Genomic DNA, 16874 nt, shown 5'->3' with positions numbered 1-16874 from the left:
AGGACAGAATGAGTGAGGTCTTTTTGTTTTCGTTAGATATGTGCATTGATCAGCATCACACAGATCATTCAAATGAGATTCCAAGAGTGATTATTTAAAAAGGAAAACAAAGTGATGGCCGTATTTCATTTATGGAAAGTAAGTTTATTCCCAGGATAGAATCTTCCTCATTTCCTCCTGCTTTTACTCAGCTGTTTTCTGTTCTCTGAGAAGTGGGTCTTCCTGTGGAGCAGATGATCAAAAGTGAGGAGTGTGAGAAGAGCTATGTAGGCCCATCTTGGACAGTACTGCATACCAGGAGCTCTTGTTATTTTTCGCGGAAGTTGTGGTGCGCATAATCTCTGAATATTAACAGTAATCTTTTACTGAATGCAAATGATTTTTTTTTTTTACATTGGCATGAAAACCTAGAGAACTAATATTAGTCATTATTTTTAAGCTGACTGTGTTTTCTTCCCTTCTCAACACAATACCTTGGTAGCTTTTTCCTCTTTTCCTACAAAATGGCAAATCAAACTGTTCTTTGTAATCAATCTTTAAATGAGCTGTGTACTGTTCTTGGAATGATAGTTGCGTTATGTAGTGTATATACAGTTTTGCCCCCCCAAGAGTAGAATAAATTAATGAAATAACCAGGGGGAGAATTCTTTAGGGCATACTGATGTGATTTTTTTGAAGAAGCTTAATTCTTTACTGCCTAAGTGCTAAACTGTCCTTTATCTGAAGTCTTCACCGCAGTTATGGGTATGAAACAGTTAACTGCTTCAGAATAGCTGAATTTCTCTTTCCAGGAAAAAGTAGGAATATAGTCCTTGATGGAAAAAGATTGATTTAGTTTCCTCAGTAGGTGTTCTACTGCAGCACAAAGCTGCTGATGTGTTCTTGATCTCAATGGAGTAGCTAATGTATTAATTCCACCCAAAATATAACAATTTGGGTATGTGTGGTGATTGTATGTGTGGAAGAAGTAGGCAAGGGTGTTGTGGAAGCAAAACTTAGAGAAACTAAGCTTAATGGAGGGTGCTGTAGCATAAGACTGTGGCAGCGCTTTTAATGGTGTTTTGTTATTTTGTTGTGGGTTGTTTTTTGTTTTTGGACAGTTCAGGTTCTGAATTTAAAAGATGATCCTATCTACTCTCAAAACTGTGGTCCTGTTATTTTTCCTCCTGTGTGTTAATTTGATGTGAAGTAAAGTAACTAAGGTCTCCAGTACCCTTTGCAAAACCTGAAAATGGAGAATAAATGGAAAATCAACCACTGCTAGCAGATATTTATTACGGTCATCACAAATGGCTGGAGAAATGGTGTTGGACTGCTCAGCCATCATTTTTGCACTTGCCTGACAGCAGTTCTCAGGTAAATCTGCACTTCAATAGATCGTGCTGCTTATTGATTATGTTCACCATTAGACATCAGTCCTTGTCCTGTGTTCCCCCCCTCTTTTAGTATTTATTACGTTACCTAAAAAATGACGTTAGTCTTTCAGGAGGCAAGAATCGGTCTTTTTTTAGAAGGCTTACAGATTTTTGTCAAGACGTTATTGTCAAACAAACTATTGTACTGCTGCAAATTTGTTTTCTTATGTAAGGGAAAAGCACTGACTGTTCAATGCTTTGTCACTTCACAAACCTTATTTCAATTAATCGTGATGTAGTAGATACAGCTGTGGAGCACTGAATAAAGGCAAATGATATTAGGGAAGATAAGGCTTTATTTTGAAAAGATATATGATATTAGCTAGTATTATTATGTAGTGCACTGATAAATATCATTCTTCAGAGTATTTTCTTCTATATTAAATGCTATGGCAGTGACAGGAGTCAGTGATTTGTAGAATCTGTTTTGCACCTCTGGATAAATTACAGAGGATAAAATGTAATAGACGGATATAACAGATGTCCTTCAGATAGGTTTAGAACATCTGCTCTACGAAAGGGTTATGGCAAGAAATCCTTGAAAGAAAGTTATTTTGTGATTGTCTGGTGCTGGCTTAAAATGTTTTTGGGGTGAGATACTTTCATGAAGCTGATATTAGACCTTTTTGTAATCTCAAGAACTGCTCCTGGTTATGATAGAGGTTACAACAGATGACATTCTGTTTTCTCTCGGGCAGAACTATTTATAAAGATAAATGCAGAAGGCGTGGTCTGCTCTGCAAGTACTCATTTGAATTGCATAACTTAGTTTTTCATAGGAGATAAAGGAATATTGGCAAAGGTCTGCTGTGAATAGATGGAATTTATTGAGTATTAGCATACTTAGATCAATGTAATTGACTTACTAAAACTGTCAGAGTTGGCAGCTCTCCTGCCACTAACAGCATTAGGCTTTGCTTTAATTAAACCTTTTTATGTGCTCAGGAGAAAAGACAGAGCAAACAGATGAAAAGAACTGTTAATAGAGCAGATGGTGAAGTGCAAAGGTAAAATAGAGAGAAAAAGCTTTTTCTTTTTTTTCCTATTTACTAGTGTATTTTTTTTCATTGGGATGTGAAGAGGCTGGAACACTTAAAACAGAATTGCCTACCTAAAGTTTGCAAAAACTGATTATGTCACAGTAGTCCTGTCTTTGTCATTACTTTATTTCCTTCCTGAGCTCTTTTTACCCTATTTTCATTACTTTAGAACTGTCCAAAAAGCAGACTTCGCTAACCTTTCTGGTTTCAACTGGAATCGCCACGTTTTCTGACTAGAACTAGAAGGCTGAATACTCTCTTACCAAAATCAAAAATAAAGGGAAGATGTTATAGCAAAGACAAGATACCAGATACTGAGCACTGACGTCCCAGAGGCAAGTGTAAGCGGTTACCTGTACTGTGGGTTTGAGAGGAGGAGTGTGCACATTTGAGACTTGGAGACACTAAAAGCTTTCCCAAAACAAAGATAGCTAGACAAAACTGGAATAGTTTTACCTATCGAGAACATGGATTTTACTGAAAGAGCTTCATGCATCTAAAACAAAGCAAGTTAGAACTTGACTGTCAAATTCAGCAGGGCCCTGGCATGGTATCAAGTCACCTTGCCTTTCCCAGAGGAGGCGTAGATCTTGGATTGGGCCAAAATTCGTTAGAAGAGGCATGTCAGCTTGCTGCCTCGGGGAAATGGGCATTCACAATGAATCCTACCGAGAATATTTGAATTATTTTTTGAGTAAACATTTGCAGGATAAAGGTTCATTAACCTTTTGGTGAAACCTTAATTCATTGGAACACTTGGAGCTGGGTTTAAAAAAAAAAAAAGTTAATGTATCTAAAAATGTGAATGGCAAATTGGTTAAGCATCTAAAAATGTAGGTGATTGGCTACTAGATTTTTTCCAGAAATTTTAGGAGCTTCTTAATTTAAGACTAATGCTGCGACCTTCTGAAATTCCATTTTGTACTCTGAGTACATGTATGGTCCATTATAATCTCATGTTCTCCATTATGAGAATCCCAATAAAACACATTGGAAATTCTAATCTTTAGGTTCGGATCCAGAGCTTAATGATTTCTTTGGGTATCTAGTGATTTCAATGCAATTTAAATTAAGGTGTTGAATCAAATCAGCGGGGAAGACTAAATCCAAATTTCCATCCAAGTCATAAAGTAGAGAATGCCACTAACTGGAGAATCGGGGAGTAAGTTGTCTAACTGTTCACCAGAGTTTAATTGATTCATTGGTATCAGTATTTCCGAAGTAAGTCTGTAGTTAACTTAAAGCCAAATTTAATTTCAGTCTTCACAGACTGTATATATATGTACATATTATATTTTAATGAAGAAATAGAAGAAGGATTTAGATTCAATAAATTAATTGGGACTTCTTCAAGCTGAAAGAGGACTACATCCTCAGTGTAAGAAAGTTCAGATGTTGTTGCAGTAATCCTCTACATGAATGATGACATTAGTACACATGAGTGTGCGACAATGTTGAAGAAATTATCTTGAATAAGATGTAGCACATACACAGTAACTACACACTACCACTATATATTCCTAACAAGATTCTGAAAATTGTGGAATGTTTGTCATGTTTGGCAGCCCTCTTGGGTCTTCCTTGTCAAAATACTTTTATCCGAGGAAAGCAGAGAATTGCTATATCACCTACTAGCAAATCCAAGGGCACTGGTAGAGCCTTAGTGGAAAAAGACAAATAGTCTAAAATTAGGAGAACAATCCCAGATGGGAAGGTGTTGTCACTGGGAAAACTAACAATGGTTGCATACCTAGCAGAGTAGAAATATGGTGAATATAGGTTTTTGCTTCTGATGGATGCCTATTCGATGCTTAAAGTATAATCACTAGTGGCTCCCATGCGCCAAATATCATAAGGTACCTACACAGTTTTGTTAGTCTTTAGCAGACATGTTTGGGCTGAGAAATAAGATTAGAGTTACTAGCTCAATAAAATCACCAGAAACAACATGTCACGGGAGGTGTATTACTTATAATCCAGTAAGAGCCTGCTAAGCAGGGAGACGTGAATTGTTGTGTTCCTGTTTAAAGTATCCTGTATCCAAAAATTCATATTTCAGTAAGTTCCAGTGCAAAGACTAATATATTAAAATTTGAGATAAGGAAATATAAATATAAAATAGAGGTAAAATCTCTCTGCAGTGGACTACATGGAATTTTTATGAGATGGGCCAGGATTTCGGTCTCTGTTTTGGTTCCGAGTGTGCAGTTTACTGAGGTCTGGCTTAGCAGAATGGAGTTGAAGTTAAGCATATGTTTATGTTCCTTGCTGGGACAAATGTAATCGGTTCTGATGGTGCATTAATTCCTTTCTGGTCTGTTTTTTTTTTTTTTCTTGCTAGTGTTTCTTGACATATGGCTAGCCCTTATGTAAGTGAATCTGTTCAGAGAGCTCATTAACTCTTGTCCTACGAATAATCACTAGCTGGGTTCTGAGTAGTCTGCCGCTGATAAATGCTACAGGAAATATGTTTTAAATTTTCATACAATTAAAGGAATTCAGTGTCCTTCTGTGTCAAGGAGCTGCCAGGTAACATCTATTATCACTAAACTGTTATATTTCAGGGATATGTTTTGGGTGCAAGCTGAGAGTGAAGAGCATATTCTTAAAAGTAAGAATCTCCCCACCACCACCTTTGACAAGCCTCCTCCCTCCCCCAAAGTAAGTAGAAGAGTTTCGCTTAGAAAATGCCAGAAGTGGAAGGAGAATCTGACCTAATCTGTCATGGTCAGATTCAGGCAGTGAATCCATTACATTGCTGTTATCAAATGAAGCATATCTATACCATAAACCTGCCTGCCCCAGTACAGTGAGCTAATCAGCAGCGTTCCCTGATCACTGTGACAGGAGGTGACAAGCTAGGTGATCAGTGCTAGGACCAGCCAAAGCCTCAGAACAGGCTTTGTCATCTCCAGGAGACAGACCTCTGCAGTTCACAATATCTGTCACTCTAGGGAAGCATTGCAAGAAGCCTCTGAATGCAAAAAAGCAAATTTCCTCCTGCAAAGGAGAAGTGTCTGAATGCGTAGATGCGTATGCTGTACGGAGGTGCCATTAAAGGGAAGAGAGGCTAAAGCCTCCAAAGGAACCGCTCCTCCCACCTCCGTGGTAAACATCTCCTCTCACAGTTATGTGGAGGTCAGGCATAAGGCTAGACCCAAAAAGCTGAGGAAGAGCAATTGCATTGTTTCAGACAGTTATTTTAATGAGCACCCAGGAGGATACTTGAGCAGTCTGCCGAATGGGTCGAGACTAGCAGTGCGTGACTATTTGAAGTTCCGTGCTGGAAAAATATTGACGATTTATCAAGCTGCAGTCTGTAAAATGAGATAGGGTTGGACAATTTTCCTAAGTTCATGATTTGCAAGGACCAGTGTATTCTAACAAATGCTTGTTCTTAATCCTATATCCAAGAAACATGATTTCTCCTATGAATAGATTGTCATCATTTATTTCTGCATTTAATTTGGAATGGCATATTTTAGTCTTTTTTTAGTTCCTAAATTTTAAAAAGCGGTTCCTATTGTCATTAGTTTAAAAGAATTTGGAAACATATAGCAGGTTTACAGTGTTTTTTCTGGTGAGTATAGCTTATGTGGTTTCCTCATGAAAATGTATTTTCATATTAGAAAAACTCTGTATTTCATGCTTTGCACATGGTTTCTGTCTCTAAAAGACAAGCGGCAGTAGCTGTGTTTCACATTATTCATGAGTACAATCCATGCATTCCCAGTGGAAAGCAAGCTAAGAGAAGCTGAAGTGATGTGCTAAAGTAATTTCCTCTGCAAAAAACCTGTTCCAAGCATGCAAAGAGTAATGACAAAGTATTTCATGAAATCCATTACAGCAAGGAAGCAACTTAGGGTGTGTAATGAAAAACAGAACAAAACAGAAGAACAACGCAGGGATATGCATCTTAGCAATGGAGGTACGATAATTTGCAGATGGCTTAAGTTTGTGTCTGAAGGTGATTGTTTTTGCTTTAAACTAATTAACTCAGGTCATCTGTATTTCCAGTGCTTGTCTGGACGCAGTAAGGAGTCTCCAAGCCTTTCCTGTAAAAGAGAATCTATACTGACTCTGATGTCCTAGATGCCTAGAGGAGCTGTTAATAACACAGTCTGTTTTTTGTAAAAGAGTATAGAACTTCAGGAAATAATTTCTGCATCCTTTAACTTGTACTCAAACTAGAATTTAGTTCATGTTATTTAATGTCTCTAATCTTGAACAAAAACTTCACATTTTCTCGCTATGCATCTTCCATACACTTTTATACCAGAACACTGACTTGAGTCACAAAGGTCAAGCAGTGACACAGCACAAAAGTGCCCCAGTCTCCAGCTGCTTGAAAATCTGGGCTTTTAGTTCCCCTTTCTTTATATATGAGAGAGGCAGATGGAGATTCTCAGTTTTCTATGAGTTCGTAGCCAATCAGGCACAGGCCCCCTCACCTCAGCGTGCTGCACATCCCTTCAGAACTTCCAGGATACACTGTGAGGAAATCTTTCTATTTTTGGTCACATGGAAAAAGTATTCGCAGTAGAAATAATTGCAGCCAAACTTAAAAGTACGTATTGGCATATAAATAGTAAGAGTTTCTGCTATCTTCTATCTCTTTATTTCACATTTTAACTATTAAATGGCGATTTTTGCCATTCAATTCAGGATGTGCAAATATACATCAAATTCAGTAGGATGGGGCAATGCAGGATTTGGAGCCAGGTACCAGAGATGCTTTGTAGTCATTAGCAATTTAAGGCACTAAATACATATACATATATATATATAGGAGTAACTAATCCGAAGAGAAAGACTGATGAAGAGCCAATGTCAATAAAAGTGTGAAGTGAAGGTGAGTTTACACTGACATCAGTACAAAATAAAGGGTCTTAATGAAACCTTACTCTAATATTGTATGGTATGTGATGCAACTCCCTTCCTCCATGAATTTAATGAATGTATTTCTCTCTCGTGTGTGTATATAGGCAGCAATAAGAGATAACTCTTTCCTGGTAAGAAATTATGGAAAACAAATTTCAGAGTGCATGAAAAAGTATTTTGGAAGCAAAACATAAATGTGCACGGAGACTAAGTCTTTCCAGCAGTGTTTTTGCAGGCATTCAGGTAAAGGATGGCACCCAGCACCATATTGTTTTACCAGCCCCACCACACCTTATTTCTGAATACCACCGGAATAAATAAAGTGAAAGATGATCAGGACGGTATTTTCAAAAGTAACTTGAATTCAAATATGTATTGGAACTTACTGGAAACATCTAGCTTAAAGATGGACAAAATCACTTCGTTTATATGTTTTTGAAAATTCAGTCGTTAATTTTAAAGAAGACAGACATTCAGATACTGTTGAGAGAAAAAGTTAGGGTATTTCTAGCTATTGAGTTTTGAACTCATCCTGTTTTGGTCATCAATATTACATGTCAGTTACCAGCACATGCAGAGCATTAAATGTTTTTAAAATCTTGGCCCTTTCACAAGTATGTGCTTGTATTAAAATTGCCCTATTTTCACGTATCATCCTTTTGTTCTGCAAATTTGAGGCAGTTCAGATGCCTCTACGTTGGCCACTTGACTTGCATTCAAACTACTGAAGATAGCTAGATTAATACTTATTTTTTGCAGATCTACTCTAGAATCCAAATTATGATCCAGATTTATTTAGGTTAATGGTCAGATAAACTCATATGTAATCTCACTGACTACACGGAGAATAGCAGCTTCGTGGAGTGCAATAGCTTTACCAGGTCCCAAAGAGTACGGCAAAGATGCTCTTTAGTTTATTATTGCCACAGCTGCACCTCTCCTACCGTGGATCTGTCAGATAATCCCCTGTTTCTGCAGTTTATAGTAAATGACATATATTTTTCTTTTCTCCTAGGGAGAGCAAGTAATCCTCGTATGCCTGAAAAATAGGTAAGATAAATAGGAGCAAGCACTTTCTCACTGCTATCTAAAATAATAATTAATGCTTAATAATTATTAGTAACATTTTGTTTCCGCAAGATGATACTTGTATTCTTTTTGTTGCATACAACCTCGCAAAGACTTGATTATACTTTTAGCCTTTTTCAATAACTGTTGCAGTAAACTTCTCTATCAAATGCCAACTATTTCTGCTGAATAGAAAGCAAAGGTCACGCCTGTATTATCATACCTTATTTGATCCCATCGTTTTAAAAAAAAAAAAAAAAAAAAAATTCTATAGTGTTCAAAGATCAGCACAAAGAGAATTCAGGCTGTTGGTGGACAAGCATTAGCTGCTTCCTGTATGCAAGCAGTTTGGTGTGGTAAAGGGTCCAATCTGGCTGGGTTTAACCATCAAAGCGGAGAGCTGAGACTGTCACAGCTAAGAGACAGTTTAAAAAGCTGTTCCTTACTGCTTCCTAGCTGTTGGCTGCCGTTGACAAACGGAGAGGCTGGTGCCTGACTGGGTATTATTTTGGATGCAATAAAAATGTAGGAGTCTCAGGCACTGGCCAAATATGCACCATGAACATAATTTTAAAATGATTGGCTTATAAAACTTGTAGAATGAAAGGATATATTTGCTCTCTGTATAAGCATCAGGAGATAAACACTAGAGAGGAAAAAAAAAAAACCCGATCAAACCTGAAGAGCTATACTGGCAAAAGAAAAATAAATCAGCCTAGGAGTGGCTGCAGACTGGAAAAGAGAAGATAATTGCTAATCATCGGAAGAATGAGTTTCTCAGGTATTCCTCCAGTGGAAGTAGTGCCACAAAACCCAACCTGTTTCAGATGGGAAGTGCAAGTGTAACCTGTATGACAAATTCTCTTTATAAACAGAATTATAAGATACAGTTACTCGCAATAGCAGGGAGTTGGTCAGGGTTTAAATGCTGAGCCAGACTCTGAATACTTGCCACTTCATGCAGGTGCGCACTTTACATCTGCAGAGACTGGCAGGCCTCCTCACAGTTGCACTGAGTTCACTTGTGGGTTAAGACCATAGCCTTCAGCCAGGGCTTATTCAGACCATGCTTCAGCAAGCTGCAAGTCTTTTATCAGAAAAAAAGTTCTTGGGGCTGAGTCATGGTCCCTTAATAGGCTCAGAATTTATCCTTGAATAATATTAAAGTTATAAATCACTTTTTGTTTCTGTAAGGATAGATAACTCATTAGCCTATTTACATAGAAATAATTCTATTATCATTTTTAAAAATTATTTATATATAAAATCAATTCAGCCATCAAAGATTTATGACATACCGTACTGAAAGCAAGTACCAAACACAGTGTTTGATGAGAAACTGTCTTTCTCTTACCATACAACTCGCATGCACCCAGACACCCACAGTGGAGTCCATGCAAATGAGTCCTTTCATTGTGATCTCTCATCTTTGCTTATGAGAAAAAGAAATGCTGAAAGGTGATGATAATGCTCTCATTATCCCAGTGTAATTAACTCTAAGTTTACTATTTAGTTCCTCCATACTGTCCCATTACCAATTATTAATGGTGGAGTTTCTTGGCAGTATTTACTATTGTTTCAGGAAAAAGGAATGGAAATCGGTAAATACATAATCTAGCAAAACATGTCTGCATTATAAATTGGAAAATGTAGCCATCAGATGCCATTGGGCTTGGCAAGCTTAGAAAAAGGCTGAAGCCTATCATTGCAGTATAATGACATTTGACAGTTAGTCACATACCTCCCTGTAGGTCTGTACAGCAAAACAGAAATCAGTTCTGGTCCATTTGATTTTTCCTTTACTTTGTAAACATCTCAACTGAAAAGCAGGGGAGAGGGTTTTTTATTTTCTAGCTTTTTATTCAGAACTTTTAATTAAGGTTTAAATCTTAATCTTTAAAAGATGTTAACCGACATTATCTTTCAAAGTAAAGCTGTATGTCAACATAGGTAACAACGACCTGTGTTGTAACATACGTTCTTTTCCGATACGTTATAATGATGGTGTCTCAGGAGTGTTTTTTATAGGATTATACATCTTTGAATTTTTCATATGTAAATATATATTTATATGTAAATATAAATATATCTTAGATATAATCATAAAACCAGGTATCAAGTACTATTTTGAGACCTTAAATAAGGTGTTCATTTTCAGCATGTGAATGTGGTTTCAGTCATATTAAAGCCAATTAAATATCAGCTATTTTGCTTTTCAGTCCCCCCTCCTTTTTTTTCATTTTTTAATTTTTCCAAAATAGTATCTACTCCTGAACATATCCCAGAGAAACTGCAGTACTTACTGGTAATCTCATGACAAGGGTGGGTTATCACACAGGGAACTGTAAACGTGATCTGTTCTTTCCATTCATTCTTAACTTGCTTGCATACTTGGTATAGGTAGAGTCTACTTTAGTTCTAAAACTCATTACTGTGGCAGTTCTGAAGAGTCTCTGAGAGTACCAGGTTAAATATAAAATTTGCACATCTTCAATTTTTTAAGTCTGCCCTTCCTCCACGTGCCTTAACTGTGGGCTTTTGTTGACATTTTGTAACATTTTATTACTTCTAGAATGTCTCAACAATGAAAGTCAATGTCCCTCCAGAACTGTCAGTGCTATTGATTATTCATTTAACTTTGTAGCTTTCTGCACAAAGAATGTGATGCTGTTAAATCCTGATGTACTCTGCTCTTAAACTTGCAAAGTTGATGGTCTCATTAGCATTGCTTAGCTTTCAATTATAGTATCTTGAGAGTGGTAATAATTATTTCCTAGCAACTTAACTTAATGTTATAGCCTTTAGTACCTTTTAAAAACCTCGATGTCTGTTATAAGTCTTTATTTTTAAGTACCCACACACTCTGTTTTCTGTATCCTGTTAAAGTTCGCAATACCTTTATTCTACTCTAACAGGGCACTTACACTGCATGTGTCACTGTGGCAGCAGACAATCTCATCAAAATTTATAGCTTGGTAATTCATAGCACTTCACCCTGTATACACGCTTGTAGCTTGCAGCCTCCACACTAATGCATCTTTTGCCATGTCATGGGGGATGTCAGTATTTTCCTGTCACTGCACACAAGCATAACTGATTGGAAAATGGGACAGTGGGGAAAATGGAATTCCACATAGTCCCATCATAACCATAGCTCATTCTGTTTCTCTTCTCTAGGGAACAACATAAGGAAGAGCCCTTGCAACCCAGGCTCAGAACAGCTGGAGGCCATGGCTATGCACCAGTCTGCAGGAGGTCTACTTTGGGGCTGACCCTGAAGAAAACACGGTCTATTCAGGGCATCTGATGGCAGGAAGAAAAGAAAGAATGCAGAGCTGCTCCTATTGCCAGCTTCCCCATCACATTGCGCTGGAAACTGAGCGCGAGTCAGAGAGGAATTGCTATGGAAAAGGCCGCAGTTGTATTCAAAACCACAAGCTTAGCAGGCCAGTAGTCACTTGCTTACCCCTTTACAACTACAGATAAATATAGTAATCTATAGGGGATGTTTGGCATCATGATTTTGTCTCATGCTTGCTATTTTTTAAAACACGGTCCCTTGAAGTCCCTATCCAAAGATTAACTGTGTTAATTCTCCCATTATTGCAGCTCATTTACCGTAACTTCTTCTTGAATGCAAAGATGGTATTTCTTTTTATCTGTGTATTTGGCAGTGATCTCAGGGACTTCAAAAACAATGATTGTTAGATGCCCAACAAGCTGTGAGGTAACGTTATGTCTCCAATTTTAGAAGCAGAGGTCATAAGCAACAATTTAAGGAACATCCTTTCATAGTAGGAATTTTATGCGCTGAGTTTGTCATGCAGAGGGTTGGACATTAAGATTTAATGAGCACTTGATGTTCTCATCATCAAGAACATGTAGGCTGCACACATTTAAAAAGTGGGTGTTACATGTCAAAAATAAGATAACGTAAATTACTTAAACAAGTAGTCACTGTGATACAGTGAAATCTATCTATATATGGGCCAATCAGAAGGCAATTCCTCACATACTTACTGAAGAAAAAAAAAACCATGCTTAGAGCTGCAAAATTAACTATATTTGGCTTGTGATACTCAAAAAAAACCCACGTGTTCCTTGAAAGAGTCTTATCTCAGGATAATCCTTTAACTCCACTCAGTTTAATCAGTAACCATGTGAATGGTAGAGCAATCACTGTGGAAACAAATACACGTCATACTTTGGAAAACATTAAACACTAAAAAGGTGAGGAGATGGAACAAAGTACAAGACAGTTAAATCCGATATTTTTTCTGAGTTAAATTATGACTCAAAACTTTTACAGGATATATCTAATCCTAAGAGTAGAAGCAGTCTAGACTCATAAAGCATCTGTATTTACATACGAACAAATGTAATTTCTAAATGGTCTCATGTGGATCTTAGTTTGGGCCTCTTCGGAGCTGACCCTTCCAAAAAGGCCAGATTTGGAGCTCTGATATTAATGAATGTGAGCTACAGTAATTGAAACATAAGTATTCTTGATATTTGATGATTAAGGAGTGGTGGATCCACAATCAGAGTGGCTATACATTTGGAATACCGATCCATCCACACTGCTCTGTAGTGTTAGAAAAAAGTTTTTTTTCCCTGAGAAAAGATACAGAAATTGGTAGCAGGGAGATTTGAAGAAATAGAGTTTGATTCATCTTAGGAGAAAGTCTAACTTTTAACTTTTTCAAGATTCAGTTTCCCATGATTTCTTCAAACTTAAAAAAAAAAAAAAAAAAAAAAAAGAAAAAAGAAAAAAAAAAGGCGCTAGTCTTTTCCCCATGGTATAATGGAGGTAGAAAGACAGATCATTTTAATTTTTATTACTACCTTGCTTGTTTCACCACAAAATTGTTGAGATTCTGTGGGAAATTGGTAACAAGGAAATATAGCCAGGAAGTATTTAACTTTTAACCTGACAAACAAATGCTGGCAGAAAACACATTAAATTGCTAACGTGAAGTCAATCCGTTAGTAAACGCAGGCTGGAGAAGTCTGAAGCACCTTGGTTTCTGTCTGTATTTCAGAGACCATAAAACCTTGGTAATAATTTAAAATCAATATTATACTTGTTTACCTTGGCTTGCAACCTCTGCAGAGACATCCCCTAAAGATACAGCTAGTGTATAAAAACCATCTCCTCTTATAAAACTGTCTTGATGACTACTACTTACATGTTTTCAGAGTAGGTATCAAAGGTCTATAAGTAAGTTGTTCCATTTGGATAGTGCATGAATTTATACACTGGTGCCAACTATGCTTGGATGTGAGAATAATAATGGTGGACTGGAAATAGAGACAATAAATCCTTTAAGGCATGACATTATTAATGCATACGGTGCACCATGTGTTTATGTATCTGCTCGCTGTTGAAGACCAGACCTGTCTAGCAGTGTCCCTTGGACTGCCAGCCACCTATCTACCATTGCTTTCACTTTTCAGCATTAACTCCTAGAGAACCTATTTCCTATGGAATCAGTATCAGGTCATCCACATTGCTACAGCAATTCCTCTTTTGAAGCTGTTCAGAAAACAAAGAAATGAAAGCCTTAGCTCTACTGTTATGGTGACACAGACAGGCAAGACAGAAGCCTGAGAAGGATTTTTTTTTAAGGGAGAAAGAGGGAAATGGCCAAAGGAGGAGACTGAGGAGAGTCTCTTTGGGGAAAGGCCGCAGAGAGGGGTTTAAACCTTCCTCTACTAGTTTTGTCAAACCACTTGACTGAGGTAATATTTTGTCTGCAAATTTTGCTGCACAAAACTCACTTTTATATTTAAGCAGGCCTAAATTACCCCCCAAATCCAGTTGTCTTTGGATACTGAGTGCACTTCAGTTTGCAATTACACTACTGGGTGGGAAGCTGTTTTGGAGTAAGTGGCACCATGCGATCCCGAGCTGGTACTTGCCTTGTTCGCTTTCCAGGATCGGTTCTTGTGCTCTCGCTTGTAGCCTCTTCGTTCAATAGCAGCAAGAAGTTCCCAACCCCATTACAATTGGCTTTGTAGCTGATAGCACAACTGTGATGTCTAATGAAACTTCATCTAAAAAGCTTCTTAATTTGTCAGGTGCTCAGTTTGATACCCAAAAGCTTAACCCTAATAGTATGTCTTTCAGAAGTTTCTCAGAAACTGCAGAAGATGATCTTCCCAGGCAATTCCAGGTTCAGTGGTTGGTGGTGAACAACCCTTTGCTTCTAGCTGTCAAAGTTAAAAATGAGACTCACGGACATGTATCTTACTTGTATCTTTGCCTTCTACATTAAATAACTAATAGCTTTGTCTTCCCCCACCTCTGTTATGGCTTCTTGACACAAATCAAGTTAAATATCTGAATGTTTTGAGCATGGGAGATCTGGGGCTCTGCTTAAACCAAAGGTACAACGTATGACCAAGAGACAGTGCTCTGAGGAACTGATGCAAATCATGTGCTCTTCAGTGGTTAAACAACTCGAATCTGTAAATAAGAAGGATATTTCTGCTAATATGAGATAATAGGATATAGAAATATTTGAGGGCAGATTAATACTGCTCTGTATTACTAATAGTTTTGTAACAAGAGTTAACAAAAGAATTAATTGACACAAAGTTAAACATCCTGTGGCTTTGGTTTTAGAATAATTTCCGATAAGCTTGAGGCATAACAGTTCAGTAATGCTCTGATACTACTTTTGTGTCAAGGAAATATATCTAAAAATTTTCAATCTTAACATAGTATTCAGTAGCTGTCTAGATGTTAAACTGAAATAAGAACTCCACTTTTTCACAAGCATTTCAAGGGTCAGTCAGGAAAAGCAGTTAAAGGAATAGGAGGGCTTGGGGGTATTTTAGGATTTTATCTTAGGTTCTACTACTTTTCAATTTCTCTGTCTCCTTTAAAGAACTATTTGTTCCTTGTTTGTAAGCTAAAATGCATTTTTAATACTTGCATAATTGTTGTAACCTGTCAGAGAAAGGCACACTCTAATAAAGAATCTGATTATATACTTCCTTTCAACTGGAAACTGGAAGATGAGAGCAGCTCTTCAGGAAAAGTAGGTCACCTGCCAGTAGAGGCTTCTGGCAAGACAGTGTGCTGGTGCCTGCAAGAACTAAGCATAAATCCATTTCAGATTATACAAAGCAGAAAACTAGTATGGGTAATATTTCTGTGCTTTCTAAAGAAGGTCTGATGTTAAGCTGAAGCTCATCATGTGGTGAACTACCTGTCTTGAGAGTGTAACCATAACCTATACCAAGGTGCTGAGAGGAAGAAGTCCCAAACAGACTCTCCACCCTTCCAAAAAACAAACGGAAAACCTGCAAAATGCCTAATGCCGTTAAAGTAGAGTATTGATTTAAATTCTCAGTGTGTTTACTAGAATCTCTCACCATGCTCTCTTTATCAGCATCATCAAAAAAGACTGGAAAGGCTGGTTAGTCCACATACTTAATATACGCTATCAAAGATTTGGATATTTCGTTTCCAGAGAATGAACTACTTCTCTCTTTTCTTCATGGGAAGACACTTTCTTTATCTTTTAATTATATTTAAATATGAGAAACTGCACAGAATGTAAGTAAACTCACCTACTTGAGTAAGAATATAGTTAGCTGTCTTTCCCCTTCTTTCCCTTTTCAGTGCACGCCTCAGCATGATCTACTTCTGCTGAATGTAAGAAAACTTATTACCATTCATCCTCCCAAAGTGTGTGATGAAGCTCATTTTCCAGTTTCTCAAACTTTCTTTCAATCTTGAAATTGAGTCCTTTTTGGCTCCTTTCTGTCACCTTTTTTTGAGTCCAGTGGTTTTTCAGTCTTTCATTTTACATGTTATAAAGTTGTGCCAACTTTTCATCGGTTATCAAAAATGCATTTGTATAAACAGGCAGCAGCTATAACGTGTAAGATAGTAATTAGATGATACCATTGCTTGAAAATGAAAACTGGGAGATGCGTGCGTTTCTTAACAAAAAGCACATCGTTTGCCCTTGTGTGTGGTTAAATTGGGTAAGAAAGTGCTCAAATAGGACAATATCCCCTGGTTTATCAAAGCAGGGAAATGTTTGTGTTGAACTCTCTCTTCTATATGTATATTGTAAAGGCAAGGGTGGGCAGTAGGTTTCCAGCAGTACCCTCTACTGCCTTGTGGGTACAAGGCCTTCGGGTTGAAGCCAGGCCACAGGTCTACCTAGCCAGGTATGCGGGCTCCAGCAGTGGCCATAAGCAGGTGCTCAGGGTGCCAAGGAAAGAATAAGAAATTTTTGCAGTACTTCCCCCAAAGTACTTTCCTAGCCTTCAACTTCATCTTAATGGATTTCCGGAGGTCCGTGTGATTTTGTGCATTTATTAAACTTTATTTGGTAATATATAATTAATACATATGTATCAATATATTCCTATATACATGCATATAACATATATTAATTAATATTAGACCTTAGTAAACCTCCAACAGGTGTCTCTTCCAATTTTTTGC

General features: G+C 37.4%; 1 long non-coding RNA gene across 1 annotated transcript; it reads left to right on the top strand.

Moving 5' to 3' along the window:
- Positions 1 to 669: 669 nt before the first annotated feature.
- LOC138064078 (uncharacterized) lies at positions 670 to 11671 on the top strand. The gene is made up of 4 exons (XR_011137324.1): positions 670 to 1356; positions 2625 to 7579; positions 8352 to 8386; positions 11582 to 11671. It is a non-coding gene; the product is annotated as an uncharacterized lncRNA (long non-coding RNA).
- The last annotated feature ends 5203 nt before the right edge of the window (positions 11672 to 16874 follow it).

This window comes from Struthio camelus, chromosome W, assembly GCF_040807025.1.
Source record: "Struthio camelus isolate bStrCam1 chromosome W, bStrCam1.hap1, whole genome shotgun sequence".
Lineage (NCBI taxonomy): Eukaryota > Metazoa > Chordata > Aves > Struthioniformes > Struthionidae > Struthio > Struthio camelus.
Note: the sequence above shows the minus strand (reverse complement) of the source record. Positions and strands in the feature narration are given on the sequence as shown.